Source organism: Hemitrygon akajei, chromosome 30 (assembly GCF_048418815.1).
Source record: "Hemitrygon akajei chromosome 30, sHemAka1.3, whole genome shotgun sequence".
Taxonomy (NCBI): Eukaryota; Metazoa; Chordata; class Chondrichthyes; order Myliobatiformes; family Dasyatidae; genus Hemitrygon; species Hemitrygon akajei.
Genome location: NC_133153.1, coordinates 8,832,764 through 8,857,275, shown reverse-complemented (window position 1 = coordinate 8,857,275; position 24,512 = coordinate 8,832,764). Strand labels below are relative to the sequence as shown.

The 24,512-nt window shown below is 44.3% G+C and overlaps 1 protein-coding gene across 5 annotated transcripts in view; it reads right to left on the bottom strand.

Moving 5' to 3' along the window:
- The window catches only part of LOC140718791 (cortexin domain-containing 1 protein), a 70,536-nt gene extending 48,640 nt beyond the window's left edge, over positions 1-21,896 (bottom strand). For 3 of the 5 annotated variants that reach the window (XR_012096791.1, XM_073032953.1, XM_073032951.1), the window contains exon 1: positions 20,744-20,973. The gene's annotated coding sequence lies outside the window, so the exon portion shown is untranslated. The other 2 variants (XM_073032954.1, XM_073032955.1) reach the window with 2 other exon arrangements.
- Between the last annotated feature and the right edge of the window lie 2,616 nt (positions 21,897-24,512).

Genomic DNA, 24,512 nt, shown 5'->3' with positions numbered 1-24,512 from the left:
AGCACGAGTGCCAAGGACGCTCTCGGAGAGATTTATAGTATTATCAGCTCTCTGAAAACAAGCATCCAGATGGTCCCTCCATAATTACAGGAGACTCCAACCATGTTAACCTGCAGGACGTTTTACTCAAATTCCGCCAACATGTCGCCGTGGCCACTAGGGGAACTGGCTGGACCATGTTTGTATAAACAGACATTGTGACCCTTGCAAAGCCATCCCACACCCTCATCTTGGCCTCTCTGACCACGTCTCCATCCTGAGGCTGCTGTACCTCCTACCTGATAGCAGCAGTGAGTGGTGGGGGTCCCTGATGATGGATGCTGCTTTCCTGCTCAGTGCACCATGTAGATGTGCTCAGTGGTGGGGCGGGCTTTATCCGTGATGAGTACGGTCGTTAGCCACTACTCTGTAGGGTTTTCCATTGGTACTTTCAGATCAAGCCATGATGCAACCAGTGAATATACTCTCCACCGTACATCTATAGAAGATTGTCAAAGTTTCAGATGACATGCCAAATCTTTGCAAACTTCTAAGGAACAGGAGGTGACACTGTGCTTCCTTTGTAATTACACTTACGCGCTGGACCAGGCAGATGGTCTGAAATGATAACACCGAGGAATTTAAAGTTGCTGGCCCTCTCCACCTCTGATCCCCCAATGAGAACTGGCTCATGGACCTCTGGTTTCCTTCTCCTGAAATCAATAATCAGCTCCTTGGTCTTGTTGACAGAGAGTAAGAGGTTGTTGTTGTTGTGACACCACTCAGCCAGAATTTCTATCTCCCTGATTCATCACCACCTTTGATTCAGTAAACAACAGAAGTATCATCAGCAAATTTGGATATCTAAGGCTTTGGAACTGTGCTTAGCCTTACAGTCATAAGTATAAAGTGAGTAGAGCAGGGGGCTGAGCACACAGCCTTGTGGTGTACCTGTGCTGGTGGAGATTGTGAAGGAGAAGTTGTTACCAATCCAAACTGACAGGAGTCTGCAAATGAGGAAATTGAGGATCCAGCTGCTCAAGGAGGTATTGACACCTAGGACTTGAAGCTTATTGATTAGTTCTGAGGGAATGATAGTACTGAATATGGAGCTGTAGTCAATAAAAAGTCTTCACTATCCAGATGTTCCAAGTTTGAGTGAAGAGCCAATGAAATAGCATCTGCTATTGACCTGTTGTGCTGATAGGCAAATTGGAGCAGATCCAAGTTGCTTCTCAGGTAGGAGTTGTTATGTTTCATCATCAGCCTCCCAAAACAATTTCATCGCCGTGGGTGAAAGTCCCCTGGATAATGGCCAATGAGGAAGGCCTCCACATTCTGCCTAGGCCCTGGTATATTTGAAGCCTGCTTGAATCATTTGGGTACCTCAGACTGCAAAGCAAAAGGTTAGAGATATCAGTGGACACTCCAGTTAGCTGATCAGGACAGGTCTTTAGTACTCGGCCAAGTGCTCTTTCTGGGCTGGATGCTTTCTGTGGGTTCACCCTCATGAAGGAATTTCTCATGTTGGCCTCAGACTGAAATCACAGCTTCATCAGGGGCTATGGGACTTAGTGCAGGTGTCTCCATGTTTTAATGGTTAAAGCGAGCATAAAGGGTATTGAGCTGATTCGGTAGCAAAGTCTTGTTGTCACTTACAGTATGTCGCTTGGTTTTGCTTTGCAGGAGCTGTTGAGCATCCTTCAGTGATTCAGGTTTGGTCCAGAATTGCCACTTCGCACGTGAGCTGGATTTCTCGATGATGGACCTCTTGTATTTTATTTGGTCACCACTGATCTGTCCCTCAGCAGATTGAGAACCTCATGGTTCTGGCTGGAGAAGATATTGAATGATTTGTGGGGATATACTTGTCTACGACTGTTTTTATAAAGTCCATGGTAACCGTGGTGTATTGGTTCAGATCTTCTAAAGAGCCCTTGAACCTGGTCCAGTCCATCGACTCGAAACGATCCTGTAGATGCTTCTCTGCCTCACGTGACCACAACTTTGTTGTCCTTATCTCTGGAGCCTTGTTCTTTCGCCTCTGCCTGTATCCAGGTAGGAGGAGGACAGCCAAATTAACAGATTTCTTGAAGTGTAGTCCAGACATGGAAAAGTAAGCATTCCTAATCATAGTATAGCAGTAGTCAAGTGCATTAAGATCCCTGGTGCAGATATTGATGATAATTGGGAGGATATTTCTTCAAACAAGCCTGATTAATGTCCTGACTATGATTTGAAAGGCATCGGGGTAGGCTGTTTCTTGCCTGCTGATGGCGTTACTCATTACATCAGGTGCCTGTTTAACATTGGCTTTTGGTGGTATGTAAACAGGAGTCAGGATCAACGGAGAACTCCCTACGTAAGTAGAATGGTCGGTGCTTAATCATTAGATGTTCCATGTCGATGGGACAAGAGTGCAATAAGACCACTGCATCCGAGCACCACAAAAAGTTTATCATGAAACACAGACTACTACCCGTTGCCTTCTCCAAATCAGCAGTCCACTCCACCCTGTGTATTGAGTAGCCCTTTGGTCTTACTGACATAACTGATGTGTCCAGAATGAGCCATATCTCCGTGGAACAATCTATCTGGCAGATGTTCAAGAAGGCTGCCATAAACAGAGAGGAACATAGACATCAAGGAATCTGTCACCGGCTACATCTGTAAGTGTGTAGAAGACCTGGCTGAATGCAGACGTGTTCGCTCTACGAAAAAGCACAAGATGGTGCCTTAAATTCTGGAGAGAGGAGCTCTCAGAGAAGCCAGGAGAAATCTCTTCTCAGGCATCAAGAGGGCAAAAACCACCTATGCACAAAATATTCAGGAACACCTGTCTGATAATAATCCCCAGAATGTGGCTGGACATCAAGGGCATTACTGACTACACAAGGGAAAAACAGCATTATTTGTACCAATGCTGCCTCTCACGTCTCCTCGACGCTCTAAACAACGTTTACACATGCTTCGAGGCATGCAACATAACGTCGGCCACAAGAGCTACTCAACTCCCAGGCGAGCTCTCGGCCTGAAACGTTGACTATTCGTTTCCACGGATGCTGCCCGACCTGCTGAGTTCCTCCAGTATGTTGTGTGTGTTGCTTTGACCTTAGCATCTGCAGAGTATTTTGTGTTTACACTGCCTGTAACAGCAGCTGACTCTGCAGAGGGTCAACACCCGTGAGGCAGCCGGGCCAGGCAACATCCCAGGCCGAGTCCTCAGGGAGTGCACACACTAGCTCACTAATGTCTTCACGGACATCTTCAACACTTCACTCATCCAGACTGCTGTCCCCACATGCTTCAAATCAGCCACCATCAACCCTGTACAAAGAACACTACACCTCAGAATGCATAACTGCTCCTCAATCCCCATCATCCTCAACATGGCTGCCCACCCCTCCGCCCAGGGCTTTGTGCCAAGCCCACTGCTCTACACTCTGCTCACACGTGACTGCACAGCCAAACACCCGGGTACCACATTGTCAAGTTCGCTGATGACACGACAGTTGTGGGGCTCATCACCAATAATGATGTGATGGCCTACAGAGAAGAGGTGGAAGAGCTTGAGGCTTGATTGCAGGCATATAACCCTTTCCTCAATGTCAACAAGACAAAGAAGATGGCTATCGACTTCAGGAGGGCCCACTGCACTCACAGATGTGGTACATCTGTGGATTCTGTGAGCAGTTTCAAACTCCTGGGAATACACACCTCACACAACCCCTCATGGTCCAAGAACACTTCCAACACAGTCAAGAAACCTCACCTATCCCTCTACTTTCTGAGGAGGCTGGACAGCGCTGGACTATGCATATCTGAGCTTACATTCTATAGATGCATCCAAACATGCTACATCTCTGCATGGTACAGAAAATGAACTGTGGCAGACAGAAAGGCTCTCCAATGGGGAGTCAGAACTGCCCAGCACATCGCTGGAACCAACCGAACCGCCATCAAGGACGTTTATAGAGAAAGGTGCTGATAAAGACCATTAACATCATAAAGGATCCTACTCACACTGCTCATGGACAGTTTGACCCATTCCCACCAGGAAGGAGACTGCATAGCACCCGTGCCGGGACCACAAGACTTAAAAATAGTTACTTTCCCCAAGCAATAAGGCTGGTCAATACCTTCACCCACTAACCCACTCCTTCACACCTCCCCCCACCCCCCCCGCAATTCATCATTTCCTGGCAGAATCTCCTTATGTTCAGACACGCCTTTGTCTGGTGTCACCTTATGGACATACAATCTCCGTACATAAGCTATGTATTTATATTTATTATTTTTTAATTATTGTGTTTTTTATTTTACTGTGCTTCTTTTTGTGCTGCACCAGAAAAGGGGTAACAATTACTTCCTTCTCCTTTACACTTGCGACCTACAAATATTAAAAAATCTTGAATTACAAGCAGCCACCTCCTTTCACAGGTTTTGATCTAAGTAATGGTAATGGTGGAGTGACAAACTATATCATAACACATGACAATCTGCAACTCATAGATTTTATATTTCTACATACAAGATATTAAATAATTTATAAACTATTGGAGATCAACCTTGCCATTCCTTTTGCAGGATTTCATAACTCACAAAAAAATCCCTTTTTTAAAATTAATATGGTCCAACAATGTCCTCATAGGCCATGGTGTGTATCTATGGAGAGCTGGAGACTTCTTCCAATATACACATTGTGGCAGTAGGGGCTACTGCTATTGGAGAGAAAGGTAACACACACTTACCTGTGCATAGACTGAGAGTTACCTTAATTGGTTAGTTTCCAACACGAGATCCCACCATTTTGTCCCAAAGCACATTTTGTCCAGATGTCTCAGTGATGGATAAATCCATATCTTCCGAATTTTACTTTATTTAGAATAACCAAGCATTTTAACACCCTGACCTTTGCCGGTTGTATTCAACGTGTTCAGATAAGGGCACTGCAGATGGATATTGAGGATGGTAGATGGATGATGCTTGTTTAGTTTAATCATGATTAAACAGTTTGCCTCCGCAGCAGATCTTAGAACAGCCAAAGAATAACCAGGGAGATCCACTGGTTCTTTTCTCCTAGCTCTAATTATCTCCAGCTTCCACCATCTCAATTTCTCTCAGAATCATATGCTTTTCAATAATCACCTCTCATTCTTCTAAGCTTATTCCTTCAATTATATTGTCCATTTAAATTTCTTCCAATGTGGACAGAAGATCAAAATTTGAAATGTCAACTTAATGTTTTAAATAGTTTTGTGTTACAGGTCTCTTCTTTTTTTTATTGTGAGCACCCAACATAGGTGTAACATTTAAGAGCACTTAGTCTGACAGCTGAGGCCTCCTTGTGATAAGTAATTGTATATTAAAGTTGGGAAGCAGCAGAAAAGCAAAACAGGAAAGTAGCCAATAATGAATAAATCATTTCACCACAGATGATCAAACCTTCAATTTCATCTCAGGCAAAAGGGTATTTAAATTTACCGCAGACAGAATAATCAATAATGAAATGAACATGTGAGGAATTACAAGAATGTCCATTTTGTGGAACACTGATTTCAATAAATAAATAATAATACTCAACATTTGTACAAAAAGGATGGGTTGCATTTGAATCCCAGGGGGACCAATATCCTGGCGGGGAGGTTTGCTAAAGCTACTGGGGAGAGTTTAAACTAGAATTGTTGGGGGATGGGAACCAAACTGAAGAGACTGGGGAAGAGGAGGTTGGCTCACAAATAGAAAAAGCTTGTAGACAGTGCGAGAGGGAGGATAGGCAGGTGATAGAGAAGGGACACACTCAGACCGAAGGCTTGAGATGTGTCTATTTTAATGCAAGGAGTGTTGTGAACAAAGCGGATGAGTGTAGAGCGTGTATTAGTACTTGGAGATATGATGTGGTGGCCATTATAGAGACTTGGATGGTTACTTCAAGTGCTGGGTTTTAGATATTTCAGAAAGGACAGGGAGGAAGGCAAAAGAGGTGGGGGCGTGGCACTGTTGATCAGAGACAGTGTCATGGCTGCAGAAAAGGTGGACGCCATGGAGGGATTGTCTACGGAGTCTCTGTGGGTGGAGATTAGGAACAGGAAGGGTCAATAACTTTACTGGTTGTTTTTTATAGGCTGCCTAGTAGTAACAGGGATATCGAGGAGCAGATAGGGAAACAGATCCTGGAAAGGTGTAATAATAACAGAGTTGTCATGGTGGGAGATTTTAATTTCCCAAATATCGATGGGCATCTCCCTAGAGCAAGGGGTTTAGATGGGGTGGGGTTTGTTAGGTGTGTTCAGGAAGGTTTCTTGACACAGTATGTACATAAGCCTATAAGAGGAGAGGCTGTACTTGATTTGGTATTGGGAAATGAACCTGGTCAGTTGTCAGATCTCTCAGTGGGAGAGCATTTTGCAGATAGTGATCATAATTCTATCTCCTTTACAATAGCATTGGAGAGAGATAGGAACAAACAAGTTAGAAAAGCATTTAATTGGAGTAAGGGGAATTATGAGGCTATCAGGCAGGAAATTAGAGGCTTAAATTGGAAAAAGATGTTCTCAGGAAAAAGTATGGAAGAAATGTGTCAAATATTCAGGGGCTATTTGTGTAGAGTTCTGTTTATGTATGTTCCAATGAGACAGGGAAGTTATGGTAGGGTACAGGAACCGTGGTGTACAAAGGCTGTAATAAATCTAGTCAAGAAGAAAAGAAAAGCTTACAAAAGGTTCAGAGAACTAGGTGATGTTAGAGATCTAGAAGATTATAAGGCTATTAGGAAGGAGCTTAAGAAGGAAATTAGGAGAGCCAGAAGGGGCCATGAGAAGGCCTTGGCAGGTAGAATTAAGGAAAACCCCAAGGCATTCTACAAGTATGTGAAGAGCAAGAGGATAAGACGTGAAAGAATAGGACCTATCAAGTGTGACAGTGGGAAGTGTGTATGGAACCGGAGGAAATAGCAGAGATACTTAATGAATACTTTACTTCAGTATTCACTCTGGAAAAGGATCTTAGTGATTGTACTGATGACTTGCAGCAGACTGAAAAGCTTGAGCATGTATATGAAAGAGGATGTGCTGGAGCTTTTGGAAAGCATCAAGTTGGATAAGTCACCAGGACTGGATGAAATATACCCCAGGTTACTGTGGGAGGTGAGGGAGGAGATTGCTGAGCCTCTGGCAATGATCTTTGCATCATCAATGGGGACGGGAGAAGTTCCGGAGGATTGGAGGGCTGCGGATGTTGTCCCTTTATTCAAGAAAGGGAGTAGAGATAGCCCAGGAAATTATAGATCAGTGAGTCTTACCTCAGTGGTTGGTAAGCTGATGGAGAATATCCTGAGAGGCAGGATTTATGAACATTTGGAGAGATACACTATGAATAGGAGTAGTCAGCACGGCTTTGTCAAAGGCAGGTCATGCCTTATGAGCCTGATTGAATTTTTTGAGGATGTGATTAAACACATTGATGAAGGAAGAGCCGTAGATGTAGTGTATGTAGATTTCAGCAAGGCATTTGATAAGGTACCCCATGCAAGGCTTATTCAGAAAGTAAAGAGGCATGGGATCTAAGGGGACATTGATTTGTAGATCCAGAACTGGCTTGCCCTCAGAAGGCAAAGAGTGGTTGTAGATGGGTCATATTCTGCATGGTGGTCAGTCACCAGCGGAGTGCCTCAGGGATCTGTTCTGGGACCCTTACTCTTCGTGATTTTTATAAATGACCTGGATGAGGAAGTGGAAGGATGGGTTAGTAAGTTTGTTGATGACACAAAGGTTGGAGGTGTTGTGGATAGTGTGGAGGGCTGTCAGAGCTTACAGTGGGACATTGATAGGATGCAAAACTGAGAATAGATACAAAGGAGATGTCAGGGGTTAGGTTTTTACGCAGAGAGTGGTGAGTGCATGGAATGGGCTGCCAACAATGGTGGTGGAGGCAAATACAATAGGATTTTTTGAGAGGCTTTTAGGTAGGTACATGGAACTTAGTAAAATAGAGGGCTATGGGTGAGCCTAGTAATTTCTAAGGTAGGGACATGTTCGGCACAACTTTGTGGCCTGTATTGTGGTGTAGGTTTTCTATGCTTCTATGTAACATTTGACAGGATTTAGATGAAAACAATCAAAACGCATCCCTTTCTCCTCCATTCACATACAAGTTTACACTTCATCTCTCCTTGATGCAAAATGTTGTCTGTGAATCTAAGATCACCGATTAGTGGTTGAAGTAACTTAATTGAAAGATAAGAATGGAGGAATATGCATGTTGAGAGGTTGCTATTCAATAACAGTGATGCACTATATTACCATCTGATACCAATGTAGAGAACTATTGGTTCATTAAAAAGTGAAATTACATTTTTTAAAGCATATCAGACTAAAAATTACCAAATATTGAAAAACTGCTTCAAAAAGTGCATGACACCCAAAAGACTGTCAGGCAAGAAATAGATAATTAGAGCAAATGTCAAGAGAAAAATAAGCAGCTACATTGAAAATGCAAACCATCATTGTCCTGAGTCCAGAAGAATAATCATTAACCCTTTATTAATACAAACTATCATTTTTGAAGAGGTTACGAGTAAAGTCAACGAGGGTAAAGCAGTGGATGTTGTCTATATGGACTTCAGTAAGGCCTTTGACAAGGTTCCGCACGGAAGGTTAGTTAGGAAGGTTCAATCATTAGGTATTAATATTGAAGTACGTTTGTAGTAAAATGGATTCAACAGTGGCTGGATGGAAGATGCCAGAGAGTAGTGGTGGATAACTGTTTGTCAGGTTGGAGGCCGATGACTAGTGGTGTGCCTCAGGGATCTGTACTGGGTCCAATGTTGTTTGTCATATACATTAATGATCTGGATGATGGGGTGGTAAATTGGATTAGTAAGTATGCAGATGATACTAAGGTAGGTGGTGTTGTGGATAATGAAGTAGGTTTTCAAAGTTTGCAGAGAGATTTAGGCCAGTTAGAAGAGTGGGCTGAGAGATGGCAGATGGAGTTTAATGCTGATAAGTGTGAGGTGCTACATTTTGGTAGGAATAATCCAAATAGGACATACATGGTAAATGGTAGGGCATTGAAGAATGCAGTAGAACAGAATGATCTAGGAATAATGGTGTGTAGTTCCCTGAAGGTGGAATATCATGTGGATAGGGTGGTGAAGAAAGCTTCTGGTATGCTGGCCTTTATAAATCAGAGCATTGAGTATAGGAGCTGGGATGTAATGTTAAAATTGTACAAGACATTGGTAAGGCTGAATTTGGAGTATTATGTACAGTTCTGGTCACCAAATTATGGGAAAGATGTCAACAAAATAGAGAGAGTACAGAGAGTATTTACTAGAATGTTACCTGGGTTTCAGCACCTAAGTTACAGGGATAGATTGAACAAGTTAGGTCTTTATTCTTAGAAGAATTGAGGGGGGACTTGATAGAGGTATTTAAAATTATGAGGGGGATAAATAGAGTTGACATGGATAGGAGAGTATTCACGTCCATTGAGAGTAGGGGAGATTCAAACAAGAGGACATGAGTTGAGAGTTAGGGGGCAAAAGTTTCAGGGTAACATGAGGGGGAATTTTTACTCAGAGTGGTAGCTGTGTGGAATGAGCTTCCAGTAGAAGTGGTAGAGGCAGGTTCGGTATTGTCATTTAAAGCAAAGTTGGATAGGTATATGTACAGGAAAGGAATGGAGGGTTATGGGTTGAGTGCGGGTCAGTGGGATTAGGTGAGAATAAGCGTTTGGCACGGACTAGAAGGGCCGAGATGGCCTATTTCCGTGCTGTAATTGTTATATGGTTATTTGATTATATGATAAGAAGCACTTGAGGTTAATTCTCAGGATGCAAAAGGCATCAAATAAATACAATGAAGTTTCTGGCCGTCCTTAGTTCCAGTTGTAACAAGTAGACTAGACAAGGGAGAACCTATGGATGTGTTGCAAATGAACATGGGATTAGGCACTCACATTGGTAAAGAGCGGGATGGACAGTAGGAAATCACATAAGTTTTTCTAATTGGCAGGTATTGCCAGAGGATTCAGTGCTGGGACCCCAGCTATCCACAATGCATGATAATGATTTGGATGAGGGAATTAAAAGTAATGTTGACAAGTTTGCAGATGTCAATTATTTAGAGGATGGAATTGATGGCTTTGGGGGCAAGTTTGTGGACAATGCAAGGATGGATGGAGAAACAGGTAGTGTTGAGGAAGCAGGGGTCTGCAGACGGACTTAGACAGATTGGGAGAACGGGCAAAGAAGTGACAGATGGAGTACAGTGTAGGGAAGTGTATGGTCATGCACTTTGGTAAAAGGAATAAAGGCTAAATGGAACAAATTCAGAAATTGGAGGTTAAAGGGACTTGGGAGTCCTTGTGCAAGATTCCTTAAAGGTTAACTTTAAGGAAGGCAAATGCAATGTTAGCATTCATCTTGAGAGAATTAAAATATAAATCCGAGAATGTAATGCTGAAGCTTTACAAGGCATTCATCAGACCACACCTGGAGTAATGTGAGCAATTTTGGGCCCTTTAACTAGGAAAGGATGTGTTGGCACTGAAGAGCATCCCAAGGAGGTTTATGAGAATGATTCCAGGAATGCAAGGGTTAATGTATGAGGAGCATTTGATAGCTCTAGGTCTGTACTCGGTGGAGTTTGGAAAAATGAGCTGATCTCATTGAAACCCATCGAATATTGAAAGGCCTAGCCCCAGACACAGTGGAATTGGAGAGGATGTTTCCAAAAGTGGGAGAGTCTTCGACTGGAGGGCACAGCTGCAAAATAGAAGGATGTCCCTTTTGAACAGAGATGAGAAGGAATTCCTTTAGCCAAAGGGTGGTGAATCTGAGGAATTCATTGCCATAGACACTGTGGAGGCCAAGTCACTGGGTATATTTAAAGTGGAGATTGTTAGGTTCTTGATTAGTAAGGGCACCAAATGGAACGAATGGGCTAATTCTGCTCCTGTCAGTCTTAAATGCCTTATGATGCAAAGTTGGATGACAGAGAGGGCCTTGAAGGTTGGTTTGGTAAAGTTGATGGAGTAAACAGATGCAGTATATGCATCTAGATGTGAGGTTATCCACTTGGTTCATAAATGTGAAGGCAGATGATTTTCTGAATGGCAACAGTCTGGGAAAGAGGAAGCTACAAGCAGTCTGCTGGAGAACTTAATGGATCAAGCAGCATCTGTGGGAAGAAAGGAATTGCTGAAGTTCTGGGTTGAAACCTGCATTAGGGTGAATCCCTACATGGAAAAGAGGGAGGTGCCCAAGACCAGGGCTTCCTTGCACATCAGTCACTGAAGTTAAACACATGGCTGCAGCAGACGATAAGGGCCAAAAATTCTACTCTGGCCCTCACATGGAGAAAATTTGACAAGAGGAACTGGGATGTTTTGCTGCATTGTACAGTGCCTTGGTGAGACCACTCCTTGAGAATTGTTTGCAATTTTAGTCTTCTTATCTGAGGAAGGACATCCATGCTTGGAGGGAGTTAAGTGAGGGTTCACCAGACTGAAGCTTGAGAGACATATGAAGGGAGATGGGGTAACCCTGGGTTGCATTCGTAAAAGTTTTGAAGATGAGAGGGGGATCTCCTTCAAACCAACAGAATTCCAACAGTACTGGACAGATTTGATGCAGGAAGGACTTCACCCTTGGGAAAGGTGCACAGAGCATGGGGTCACAGTTTAAGGATGTTTGGGACAAAGATAAGATAAAATATATTCTCTCAAATCAATAAATATATTTAAGAATTTACATGCTGTTAGATAATACAGGAAGGTGCTGTTTGCCCATTATGTTCGTGCTCACTAACAACTATCCACCCATATAGCTCCATTTACCAGTACCTGGACGACAGCATTCAAAGCCTTGGCAATCAAGTATCGGTACAGATACTTTTTAAATGGTGTGATAGCCTCAGCCACTCAGACAGTGTGTTCCAGATTGCATCTATGCTCTGGGTGAAAATCTTCTTCAGATGCCTTCTAAACCTTTTACCCTCTACTCAAAAGGCTTAGTTTTAGATGCCTCCGCCAATGGGGAAAAGCTTTCTATCTACCCTATCTGCGCCGCTCATCATTTTGCATATTTTACCTCAGCCTCCTCTGCTCCAAGGAAACCAAACCAAGTCTATTACCGGGGTAATCTCTCTGAACTGTTCTGAAGTGAACCCATGTGTTCTCCAGTCTCCCAAGGTCAACTGCCTTACTAGTTGGACTCCTTAGAGGAGATGCAATTTAGCCTAACATTCTTTCTATTTGCCTTATCACACTTACAGTATGTCTGCTCCGCCCACTGAAGTGACATGGTTTTCCTTTTGTAGTTTGACTATACTTCTCATCTTCTAATCTGTGTCCCATTTCTTGCCAAATTAGTTTAATCTCATTTTTGTTACATCCCATGCCCTCCACCTCTTCAATAACTTCCAGTTCCCCGGTCCCGACCACTTCATTTTCACCATGGATGTCCAATCCTTATACACTTCAATTCCCCATCAAGAAGGTCTCAAAGCCCTTCGCTACTTTCTTGACAATAGACCTCACCAGTTCCCCAACACCACCACACTTCTCCGGTTGGCAGAACTGGTACTCACACTTAATAACTTCTCTTTTGGTTCTTCCCACTTTCTTCAGACCAAGGGTGTAGCTATGGGCACTCGCATGGGCCCCAACTATGCCTACCTCATCGTGGGTTATGTGGAACAGTCTATGCTCCAAATCTATACTGGTAGTGCTCCCCAACTTTTCCTTCGCTACATTGACGACTACATTGATGCTGCTTCCTGCACCCATGCTGAGCTCGTCAATTTCACTGACTTTGCCTCTAACTTTCACCCAGTCCTCAAATTCACTTGGTCTATCTCGGAAACTTCTCTCCCCTTTCTCGATCTCTCAGTCTCCATCTCTGGAGACAGACTGTCCACTGACATCTTCTATAAACCCACGGACTCTCATAATTACTTCGATTATACCTTTTCCCACCCTGCCAAATGTAAAAATGCTATTCCCTATTCCCAGTTCCTCTGGCTCCACCGCATCTGCTCCCAGGATGAGGCTTTCCATTCCAGGACATCCCAAATGTCCTCTTTCTTTAAGAATTGTGGTTTCCCTTCTGCCATCATCAATGATGCCCTCACCCGCATCTCCTCCATTTCCTGCACTTTGGCCCTCACCCCATCCTCCCATCACCACAACAGGGACCGTGTTCCCCTTGTCCTCACCTACCACCCCACCAGCCTCCGGATCCAGCATATTATCCTCTGCAACTTCTGCCACCTTCAACAGGACCCCACCACTAAGCACATCTTTCCCTCTCCACCCCTCTCCGCTTTTCGAAGGGATCGTTCCCTCCGCGACTCCCTGGTCCACACGTCCCTCCCCACAGATCTCCCAACTGGCACTTATCCCTGTAAGCGTAAGTGCTACACCTGGCCCTACACCTCCTCTCTTACCACCATTCAGGGGCCCAAATAGTCCTTCCAGGTGAGGCAACACTTCACTTGTGAGTCTGTTGGGGTCATCTATTGCATCCGGTGCTCCCGGTGCGGCCTCCTCTACATCGGCGAGACCCGACGCAGATTGGGGGACCGCTTCGTCGAGCACCTCCACTCCGTCTGTCACAATAGACAGGACCTCCCGGTTGCCACCCACATCAACTCTGCTTCACATTCCCATTCGGATATGCCCATACATGGCCTCCTCTACTGCCATGATGAGGCCAAACTCAGGTTGGAGAAGCAACACCTCATATACCATCTGGGTAGTCTCCAGCCCCTTGGTATGAACATCGAATTCTCCAACTTCCGGTAATTCCCTCCGCCTCCTTTCCACCATCCCACTTTCACTGTCTCCTCCTCCAGCTGCTTATCACCTCTCTCATGATTCTGCCTTCTTCTACTACCCGTAGTGCTTTCCCCTTACATTCCTTCTTCTCCTTTCCTGCCTATCCCCTCCCTGCTTCCCCTCCCCCACCCCTTGATCTTTCCCCTTACTGGTTTTTCACCTGGCACCTACCAGCCTTCTCCTTCCCACCTTCCCCCCACCTTCTTTATGGGGCCCCTGCCCCCTCCTTCTTCAGTCCTGACGAAGGGTCTCAGCCCGAAACATTGACTGCTCATCTCCACGGATGCTGCCCAACCTGCTGAGTTCCTCCAGCGTGTTTGTATGTGTTGATTTGACCACAGCTTCTGCAGTGTATTTTGTGTAGTTTAAACACTACCCGTCAGTGTTAGTAAACCTCCCTGCAAGGATATTGGACTTACGCTGGCCCAGATGCAACCTGTCCTGCTTATGAAAGTCTCACTTTCTCCAGTACCAGTCCCAATGATCTAGAAGTCTAAAGCTCTTGCTCCTATGCTATCCCTGTATCCATCAGTCAACTAAACTCTTCTCCTATCATCCTTTTCTTTCACTCAGTAGCAGATACACCAGAGGACATCATTCTGGATTCAAGTTTATCAGCTCAGAAGCACCTTGTTATTCTCTTCATTGCCAAGTCCACCATCACTAATGCCCTTGAGCTCTGGCTCCTCCCACTCATACCATGACCTCGGCCCTGGCTGGTCTCCTCAGCCACTGGAAGCAGAAAGTATTTGCCCACATCAAACCCAACCTGGGTCAAGACATGACCAGTTGTTATTCCTGGTCCATCTACCAGATTCCATTTTTACCTCAAGCTCGTTTAAATGCCACTTAGTGACATCCACACACCAAAGTTGAAGTGTAATTCCTTTTTTGAGTAAAATTCACTTCTGAAATGCAACTACAGATTCTGCTTCATGTATTCTAGATCATAACTGCTTATGCAGAAAATTCACCTCACTGGAAACTTTGGAAATTATTCCACACCTGCGTCCCTGGTTACTGACATATCTACCAATAGAAACACTTTCTCCTTTCTTTTTCAGGTAAACCAAAGCACAAAAATTTCTAGTTGGTAAAGTTGATGAGAGCATTGCACTCAGACATCGTTCACAAGACGTATAAACCTGTGCTAACAGAGCTTTCTGAGCAGCACACCCTGTCTGCACCGTAATTGAAGCTCTGCTCGTTTGTCTTCGCGTGGATTTGCTTCAGTGCGCTAACAGCTGCTGCTCTCTGGCACGGAGATGGCACCTGCCTGTCATTTATTCCCAGCTCCTGATTGGCTCATTTGCTAGGGCAGGAAGTTAGCTTTCAACTTATTGCCTATTCCAAACCATCTGTGGGTTCAAAGGGGAGGATATGCAAGCGATGGTTATAATTTACTGATTTTCCTTATTTCCCCACCACATTTTGTAAGGCTAAACTGAAGGGGACTCCATTACAGATTGCAGTTCATTCCGTTCCAAATAACCTTTAATTTTCTCTTTCGAAAAAGAGCTAATTCTGGGAAGATGGAATTTTGAAAAGTCAGAGTGATACACCATGGAAACAGGCCCTTTGACCCACTGAGTCTGCACCATCTATCATACACACTTCCAGACATTACACATTACCATTGACAGCCTCAGATCTACTTGAGCAGCGGTTGGCAGTGGCCAGTAAATCTACACACCGACACGTCTTTGGGATATGGATGGAATTGGGAGCGCCTGCTGGGGACTCACAAAGGGAGAATCTGCAAACTCCACACACAGGTCAGGATTACTGGAGGCCTCACTGGCTGCACCTCTGCGCTGTCCTAGTTTACACCGAGAGCTCAGCATTCTTATCCTTACATGCAGCAAAATTAATCTTTTTATTTATTGAGACACAGCATGGAACGTCGGGCTGCACTGCCCAGCGACCTCCGATTTAACCTTACCCTAATCACTGGACAATTTACAATGACCAATTAACTTTCCAATGGGTACTTCTTTGGAGTGTGGGAGGAAACTGGAGCACCCGGAGAAAACCCACGAGGTCACGGGGAGAACGTACAAACACCTTACAGACAGTGGCAGGATCTGAACTTGGGTCACTGGTACCATAAACCATTGCGCTAACCACCACACTACCGTGCCACCCAATTTTTGAGCAGAATTCTGCACAACAGTCATAAGCTTGTTCAGTGCTTAATTTGCTGGTTCAAATCTCTCTGGAGCCTTGGCAACAGGATCAAATTTAGTGTAGCATTATCTGAAGTATTATTTTTTGATAAAATGTTAGACTACAGAGCTGTTGCGTTTTTGGATCTGAGTAGAGGACACCGACAACATGGTTCAAATAAGATAACCTGTTGTCATTATGAAAATAGGTTAACCAGTAATATCTTTTACCTATTGCACTGAGACCTTGTATTCAAATTGGCTAATGTTTTACATTACAGCACTAACAATCCTTCACGAGCCATTTTTGATCATTCCGAAGATATAAGGAGGTTTGATAGAAACACTTGATTGCGTGCTTCAGAATCGCATCATTGATTTCTCCCAAATTGCATTTCAGCTCCATTAAACACAAAATGCTTCAAGACTTTCCAAGACTGAAAGATGACAAATACTGTAAAAACAAATCTCATTTCTTCTCCCCAAGGGCATATGTTTAATCTGAGAAATTCCACAAACAGTGATTTGCATTTTTCTGCTGAAATTATTCTCCTTGTTATTAGCTCAAAGTTAAACAATGACAATAAAAATATTTATTGATAGAGCTTACAGTTAACTATACCCCAGTGAAGGACTACTACTCAAACATCCTTCAACTTCAAACACTGATTCTTCACCAGATATCCACAAAACCATTCTGAAAAGAATACCAGTGAATTCTAGAAACATTTGACAGGTTAGACAGCATCCTTGCAAAACAGATAAATTAAAGCTCCTGTTAGGCCTGCTCCTGTTGTCAGCTCCTCGCCTGCAGATGCAGACAACTCCCTGTCTCCACCCAGCTAACAGGATTCACTTGCCTCTCATTCCCTGCAGCCTGTTTAACCCCAGTTCTCATCCGCAGTCCTTGTTCACTCTTCAAACCAGCTTGCCTCAAAACCAGTTGCTCTTAATTGCCTGTGGTATTTAGTTTCTGTTCTTCCCCCTTGGTATATAGCCCCTATGGGTTGTTATATTGCTGTCTAGTATTACTGTCGAACTGCCTCTGCTGCTCCGCTTTTGGGTCAAGCCTCCTCTCCATTTCCTGACAGCTCCAAAATAATCTGTGAGAACTGGGAAAAATTAGAGATGTAACAAGTTTAAGCAAGTATCAGACCTCTTTGTTTCCTCAGGATGACCAAAAATTTGTCAATTGTTAAGTATTAGAAGAAGAAGAAGAGAATATGGTACAAAAGTGATAATGTTCCCAGGCAGTTGATGAAACACAGAAACTCTTGACGAGCTAGAAAGTGGCTAAAGCAACATTATTACTAGTTCCTGCTGTCTACCACTTTGCTCCCAATCACCAGTTTCCTCGAAATGTTCCAAAGTTGTTATACTCTGTTGAGTCCAGAAGGCTGTGAAGTACCAGACTGAGACTAAATTGGTCTCAATTGGGTCCAATGGAGCAGCACACAAAAGTGGTAAAAAACAGACACTTGAGTGGAGGGAGGGCAGGTATTGAACAGTTAAAGGATTGACTGCTGACTACTAGGGCCACCCTTGTGAACTGGTGTGTATTTTCTACATTGAACAAGATGTGCCACCTAACCTGTTCAGCAAAGATCTCCTGATCATTGCAAATCCCCTTCATCCTGGGTTCCACAGCCTACTGCTACTACAGCACTCCCTCAGAAATCGGAACAAGACAAAGTAAAGAGAATATGTTCATGGCCAAAATCCTTCAGGGAAGAGAAAGCTTTATAAAACATTCTCAGTCAGTTGCCTTCGGCTTGAAATGCAAACTAATAACCAAGTCATAGTCGAGTTTATTGCCTTACGCACAAGTACAATGGAAAAACTTAGTTGCAGCAGCATCACAGGCAGAGACAGTCATATGAAGCCAATGATGGATATTGCTGCAAAACTGCTTTCTGAATTTTGGAATTGAGTTGTGTAATATGTTTATATTGCATTGGAAGTTTAATGTTTAATTATGTTAAGTTCAGATTACCATATTTGCAGTGTACCGTGTTGCTGTAGTAAAAAGCTACTTTCCTGGCATTTATACCATGTATATATATGTCTATGAAAATAAACTTAAAATTCTGCTTGTCACCCTAAGAAGAGTCTTAGCTCCATTGGAAAAAAATGTAGGTTCTGATATCATCCTGTGTGTTTCATTCACCTTGTGAGAATTTGCAAGGACTAGATGCTGCACAGCTTAGACATCTGCAAGAAAGAGAGCTATGTACATCATTTGATGATGGGCCAAATAGCAGCAGGAGGATTCCCTCATATCATTTTGACCTTGTGGCGCACAGGCATTGACTTAGAAGTATGTCTGAGGCATCGGAGATAGCTTCTATAAAAATGCTAACAAATTTAAATATGTTAATAACTGGATCCCTGAGACAGTGAGGTAATTGAAAGGCCTTAAGAAGTTATCAAGACAGGGAGGGAGATCACAAAGAAACCCAACCTTTGGTGTGCTTATCAGAAACATTTGGAATATGAAGTGCAAGGCAACTATTGAATGCAGGAGCAGGAGAGGCATTGCCCAGGTTTGTTTGCTGAGTGGTATATTGTTTATGTGATTTACTGGGGTCAAGTACTCTGGATATTACTTTCTTCTAGTTTCTTAACATATTAGATTATCTTGATTTAGGGTTAATGAAAAGATTCTTCATTCTATTACCTTAACAAAGTTAACCTTAAAAAGAGGTTGTATATCCCTTTGAGCCTTCTGCAATATTCTCCTTGGATCAGAACCAGTGGTCTATTTCACTGAGCAGAAATTTGTGACATAGTACGCAAGGTCAAATCACACATTCAAGGGGAAGCTAGGTAGGTACAGGAGGGAGGGAGAAATGAACAGAAGGTGTGGTGAAAGGGTTGGATGGAGAGGGTTGGAGATGTGGAGCATAAATCCTGGTATAGACAAGCTCCACTCATATCATTTCTGTGCTGGACAGTCTATGTTACTCTGCATCAGGAACTTGTCTAAAGCATACAGTATAAAAGGAATAGTATTTATAGAGGTAAAAAAGTAATACCAGACATAAAGTAGAATGAGGTAGAAAAAAATAAATATAAAGCAGAAGTAATACTGAGAAGGGAGACTAAAAGAAATCGAACGAAGGCACGAAATGGAACCAGCAGTTAAATTATTTTGGTCAATCGAAATGGAAACCAGCTCCGATTTCGAAACTGGGGACAGAATCCAGACGTTTTGACCTCCCTCTCTACCGCTCCCCTTCCTCTTTTTTTCCGAAGTTGAAATTTTGTTAAGGCAAAGGAGCAAAGAGTCTTTCCCTAAATAATGACAACCTAATGTGCCAACAATCTAGAAGAAAGTAATATCAAGTTATCGCGATGACACGAAACAAAATTCCGCCCTACAAGCGATTGTGTTCGGTGTAGCTCCTGATCCCTGGGTCGGCAGTTTCATTGTAGTTCATATTGCAAATGGGCCTCCCAGCTACAACTGCTGTGCCACAGTTATGTTCTGGGACAGTTAACAAGATGCACCTTCTCTGTTGCTGGTACGAAGCTGCCACCCCGCATTAAGGATTAAGGTGATCCTGTCTGGTACTCACCTCACCCGGACGAATAAATACCGAATATCAGGCTTGGGGGAGGGGGGGTGCATATTAATTCGTAAGACAATGTCAGCGGGAGTGGGGTGGTGAGTAAATCGTCAGTAAATTACACACGAGCCGCCCCAGCTAGTGTGGAAAAAAGTTATATTTAATTTATGCAGAGGGGGTTATGCAGACGTTTCAGTAGGGGAGGGTGGCATTCCTTCTTCACTCGCAGATAGATCCAAGAATCTTTCCCATCTAAAGACCAAGAATTGGCAAGTCTCCAGCTGACATTTTACAAATAGGCAGAGGCCGGGGTTTTTTTTAAAGAGTTTAATTTCAAGTTTAACGTCTAAGCTATAATCATTCAGCCGAGAGATGGAAGCTTTAATTCTATGGGACAAATAATATACATTCAATATATGGCGGATTCATCACTGGGACCGCCCTAGTATAAAAGGGTTTGAAGAAGTTACCAAACTTTCAGTTTTTGCTTAATGCAGTTGTCCCGAGAAGCTTCCCAAACTCTAAGATTCGCCTATTTTAGAAGACGGGGATATGGGTTTAATATAGAAAATATTCAAAGAGCCCCGGGGTCTCACCTTGTCTACTAGCAGCGTTTCCTGGGGTGGGTAGAGCTGTACTGAAAATCTAGGATTCCTCGCCCATTTCTTTCCTGCCGGTCAGCACATCAGAGTCAGTCATTTGCATTCGCCGCTCAATACTGAAGAGGCCAGTCACCGGGTCCCACGGGGAGATCGGCGACGGTGACCAGATACGTGCTGTGTATAACCGAGCCCATTCTGCCTGCTTTGACAGCAGACTTCTCCTGCCTAATATTCTGACCCTCTCACACATCTGAGACAAAAAAAAAATCCAAACACTCTCCGCTTCCCTCAAATAAGAGCCAGGGATATCCCATTGATTATTGGTGACTCGGCACAGACTGAAACAAACTAGCTTCATGCCAGCTTGATCCGCCGCTTTCAGTGTCTAAAGATAACTCCTACTGAGCTAAACTATTTGGACAACTTTACAACTGTATAATTACATCTCCTCGGAAGCAGTCGGGGTAACATAAAACAAAGCTGATGGTGAATGCTAACAATGATTTCATGTTTAGAATCGTAGTTCACTGACGCCATCCCCATTCAAGAATGCAATTAGAGAGAGAGAGAGAAAAACACGACTGACCTATCTGCCTAAAGTTTGCGACTGGAAACATCAGACTTTATCCTGTGCGTTGAGAACAAGGCGTCGCCTGGCCGCAAGCAGTTCGCCCAGCATTAATTGCTCTTCAAGCCGCACTCCGCAGAGATGCTAATTCCACTGGATGCGGCCGGCTCGGAGTAACACCTTCACTAGCTTACTGAACTTGTTCGCCAGCTAGCTGGCTGGGCTGAAGCTCCCGGCCGCAGTGTGACTGCCACTTACTGCATTGACTGCTCGGTGCACTCCGCAGCGTCCGACCCATCCAGCGCCACATACTCGCTGCCTCAGCGCCGGCGGCGCCACTCCGGCCCGCTCATGGCTGGGCAAGCACTCGGGGAGACTGCTCCAGGTCAGGAGAGCACGCCGACGGTTCCTACATTACAACAGCAGCCCGCGAACGAAGGGCACCAGGAACAGGCTGCCAGTTCGTTTTTAACCCAAGTCAAAAAAATAGGCGGGTGCTGGTCCGATAAGCGTTGAGTGATGAGCAATTTCCTTGGATGTCCAAATGAATAAAATAATCTTCACCGAAGCCAACATCCAGCTCGCAAGCAGGCGCCGTAACCGCGGCTCAAGGCCATTCTTGCACCCAGACTTTTCCTGTAAGTGCCGAATAGGTCCTTAGAGTCACGAATATCATTTGGATTACTGAAGCAAAAAGAAATCTCTTGCGCGGCGGATGCTTCACCCCCCGGCTGGTCGCAATAATTCGCTCCCCTTGCGAGGAGAGGGGTTGTTTTGCTGCATAGGAGGACGAAGGGAATCTACAGAGAATGCGGGGGTCCAGCCCGTGTGTGAAGTGAGTGCGGGCGTCCCTCCCGAGACGGCAGTGAGGTCCTCTCAAGAATTAAGTGCAGGAGCAGAGACAGGACAAGTCGCCCAGTTTGACCGTTTCCCTGAGTAGGTCGGACGTAACATCACCCGAGTCAGCCCAGTTCACTGAGTAACCCTTTTGCCACAAAGCCGGAAGGATCTGCTCACCCCCGCCCGAACCCAGTCGGCTCTCAGCGCCGAACCGGGGACTGCACTCGTGTTCCTGTGGGAGAGGGCGTCTTTGACCCAGGTGGATTTGAAAGGTGTTGTGAAGAAAAACGGGGAAATGTTCCGGCGTGCTGACCATTATTCCTCTGTAGGTACTGAGACTTGAATTACTGACAGGGGGGCACTTCAAGGGATACCAGCAAAGCTGCTCTTGCATAATCCACTGACAGCATCCCCAAGACAGCCTCAGTGTCCTCTCCAACGCCTGCATCGGGCCCTAGTTATATTCAGTAAGGTGTCATGGGCAGGCCGAGCTGTTCAGATGCCCAATGCCTGACTATGAAAACAGGCACCATATTCTGGACGTCCTTAAATCCTCCTTGCAAAAAAAGTGCAACATCCCCACTGGTGGTGGGAATCCCTGACCGGCAGTAAAGAGGGAGTATGACATTGCTAACCAGGTCAGAAGCAGACAGAACTCAGACCACATCTCAAACTAACAATCTACCTCCTTCCCATCTGTGGCCTCATCTCTTGTGACCGTGAGAACATCTCAAAATACTTAACATCAAATCGAGTACTTTAAATGTTTTAGACAATCACTTGTTGAACTGCCTTCTGTCTACATCAGGGCGTTCTCAAACCTTTTATGCCATTAAGCAAGGGGTCTGTGGCCCCCTGGCTGGGCACCCTTGGTCTAGATCCCACAGAATGGCAATGAAAGCAAATCAACCATGATCCCAGAGGACATCCTGAGGAAACAATGAAGTATTTAATCATTAAACTACTTTGAGATATCCTAGAGGTGCTACACAAAGATAGGATTTTATGTCTTCTCACAGGATTTGTAACACTCCAAGAAGTCATGTATTTTTCCAAAGGAACAACTGTGTTTGGGTATTCACATGGGTGTTCAGTCTGATCTGGTCAAACAATAAATATGTAGGCAAAAAAAAAATACAATCGCCATTAATCTAGCTCAGTGAGTCTTTCCTTCCTTCACTTCTCATCCTCTGACAGCAGGATAATCTCAATCCCCTGATAATTATCCAATAGGCAGATGCTAAGGGAGAGGAAAATATGATACACTTCATGCTGTTCACTAGAGAAGACATTTATATATATAAAGGTGTCCTTTCTGTCATTATTTGGATTGAAGACCAGATTGGGAATAGAGTCCAGATTTGGCTCTTCATGCATTGGGTTTTTAAGAGGTTCAGATGAGAACTATAAGAATGATTCCTGATTAAATTGGATACGCTCGGTCCATTTATTTAGAGCAACATAGGGGCTCTAAAATCAGGATAATATTGCATAATGTGTAATTGATAAAAGTTTATCAGACTGACAGATTAGGGAGGACCCGCAGAAATGAGTTCAGCCTCACAAGGGGAGGAACAGATAGGTGCTGCATTTCCTGAACATCTCTAAGCCTCCAAAGGGCATTGATGGATGTTGGCCATTCTCAGCCTAACTGGATCAGATCTTCACCAAATCATTTCATATACTGACTGCACTAGCTTCAATAGCCTCAAGAGATCCAGGAGGAACTTTCCATGGTTCTGTTCTTTCTTTTTGGTCCCACTTCCTGTTTAACCCCGGTCCCTGTTCACTCATTGAACCAACTGGCTTCCACCAGTTGCTCCTAGTTGCCAGTAGTATTGAGTTGTTGCTCTCTCTTGGTTTGTGCCCCCTCATAGCTTGTTATTTTGCTGTCTGATATTAAAGTTATTGGTTATTGGTTACTGCTGAATCATCTCAACCACTCAGTTTTTGAATCAAGCCTTCTCTACATTTCCCGGCAGGATGAGTGAACCATCGATTATCTGTCTCAAGGACGTTGTCCCCCAACATGAGCCCACAATCCAGAAGCAGCAGGAAACCATTGAACATTTTCACCCAACTTTCTGCCTCAGTGCAGCAACTCTGTGACTGTCATCCTCCTCCTTCTAAGCCTTATATTCCTGTGCCCAAACACTTCCGTGGATCTCCAGCCCGATGCCACAACTTCCTGTCCCTGTGGGTCTTAAACTTCGAGCTCCACTTCTCTCTGTATTCTACAGACTGGACCAAAATGTTTTCCTCGTCTCTGTCCTGACTAGGAAAGCCCTAGCTAGTGGACCACCATTACCTGGGACAATAAAGCCACCATTTCCAGCAGCAATGAGGATTTCAGCAAGGAGATGCACTGGGTTTTCAGCCATCTGGGAAGGGGAAGGGAGGCTATGGATCTGATAACTTCACCTGCACTGAAGTTCATGTTCTGTGCTGGATTAAACTATGGAATTCAGGACACTCACTGTGGAGTGCAGCTGGAATATGAGTGTGCTACTGGCCCATTACCATTACGGCTTCTCAGAGTTCTTGAAAGACAAATGTCTATCCGGGAAATCCCCACCAAACTCGAAAGCCTCATCACCGTGGCTCTCCATATTATGGAACAGCCAGAATTCCAGTTCTGTTCTCAGATTCATTTCAGCTTGCAGGACCCCCATCACATTTGCCTTCAGACCCTCAGCAGTTTGGGAGAGCTTCCATAACCCCAAGAGAACGAACATCAGTGGAGAAACAACTTGTGCACTTACTGTGGAGCAGCCACCTACCAGTGCAATAATTACCCACTGTGCCTGGGACGGCAACGCTAGTTAGAGATGAGGGGCCTTCTATCACCCCTGCCCCTTGTTCCAGCATCATAGCTGGTCTCACTCTCTCCTCCACACTCTGTTGGCTCCACATGCACAGGAGGCTCTGGTGGATTCCAGCAGACAAC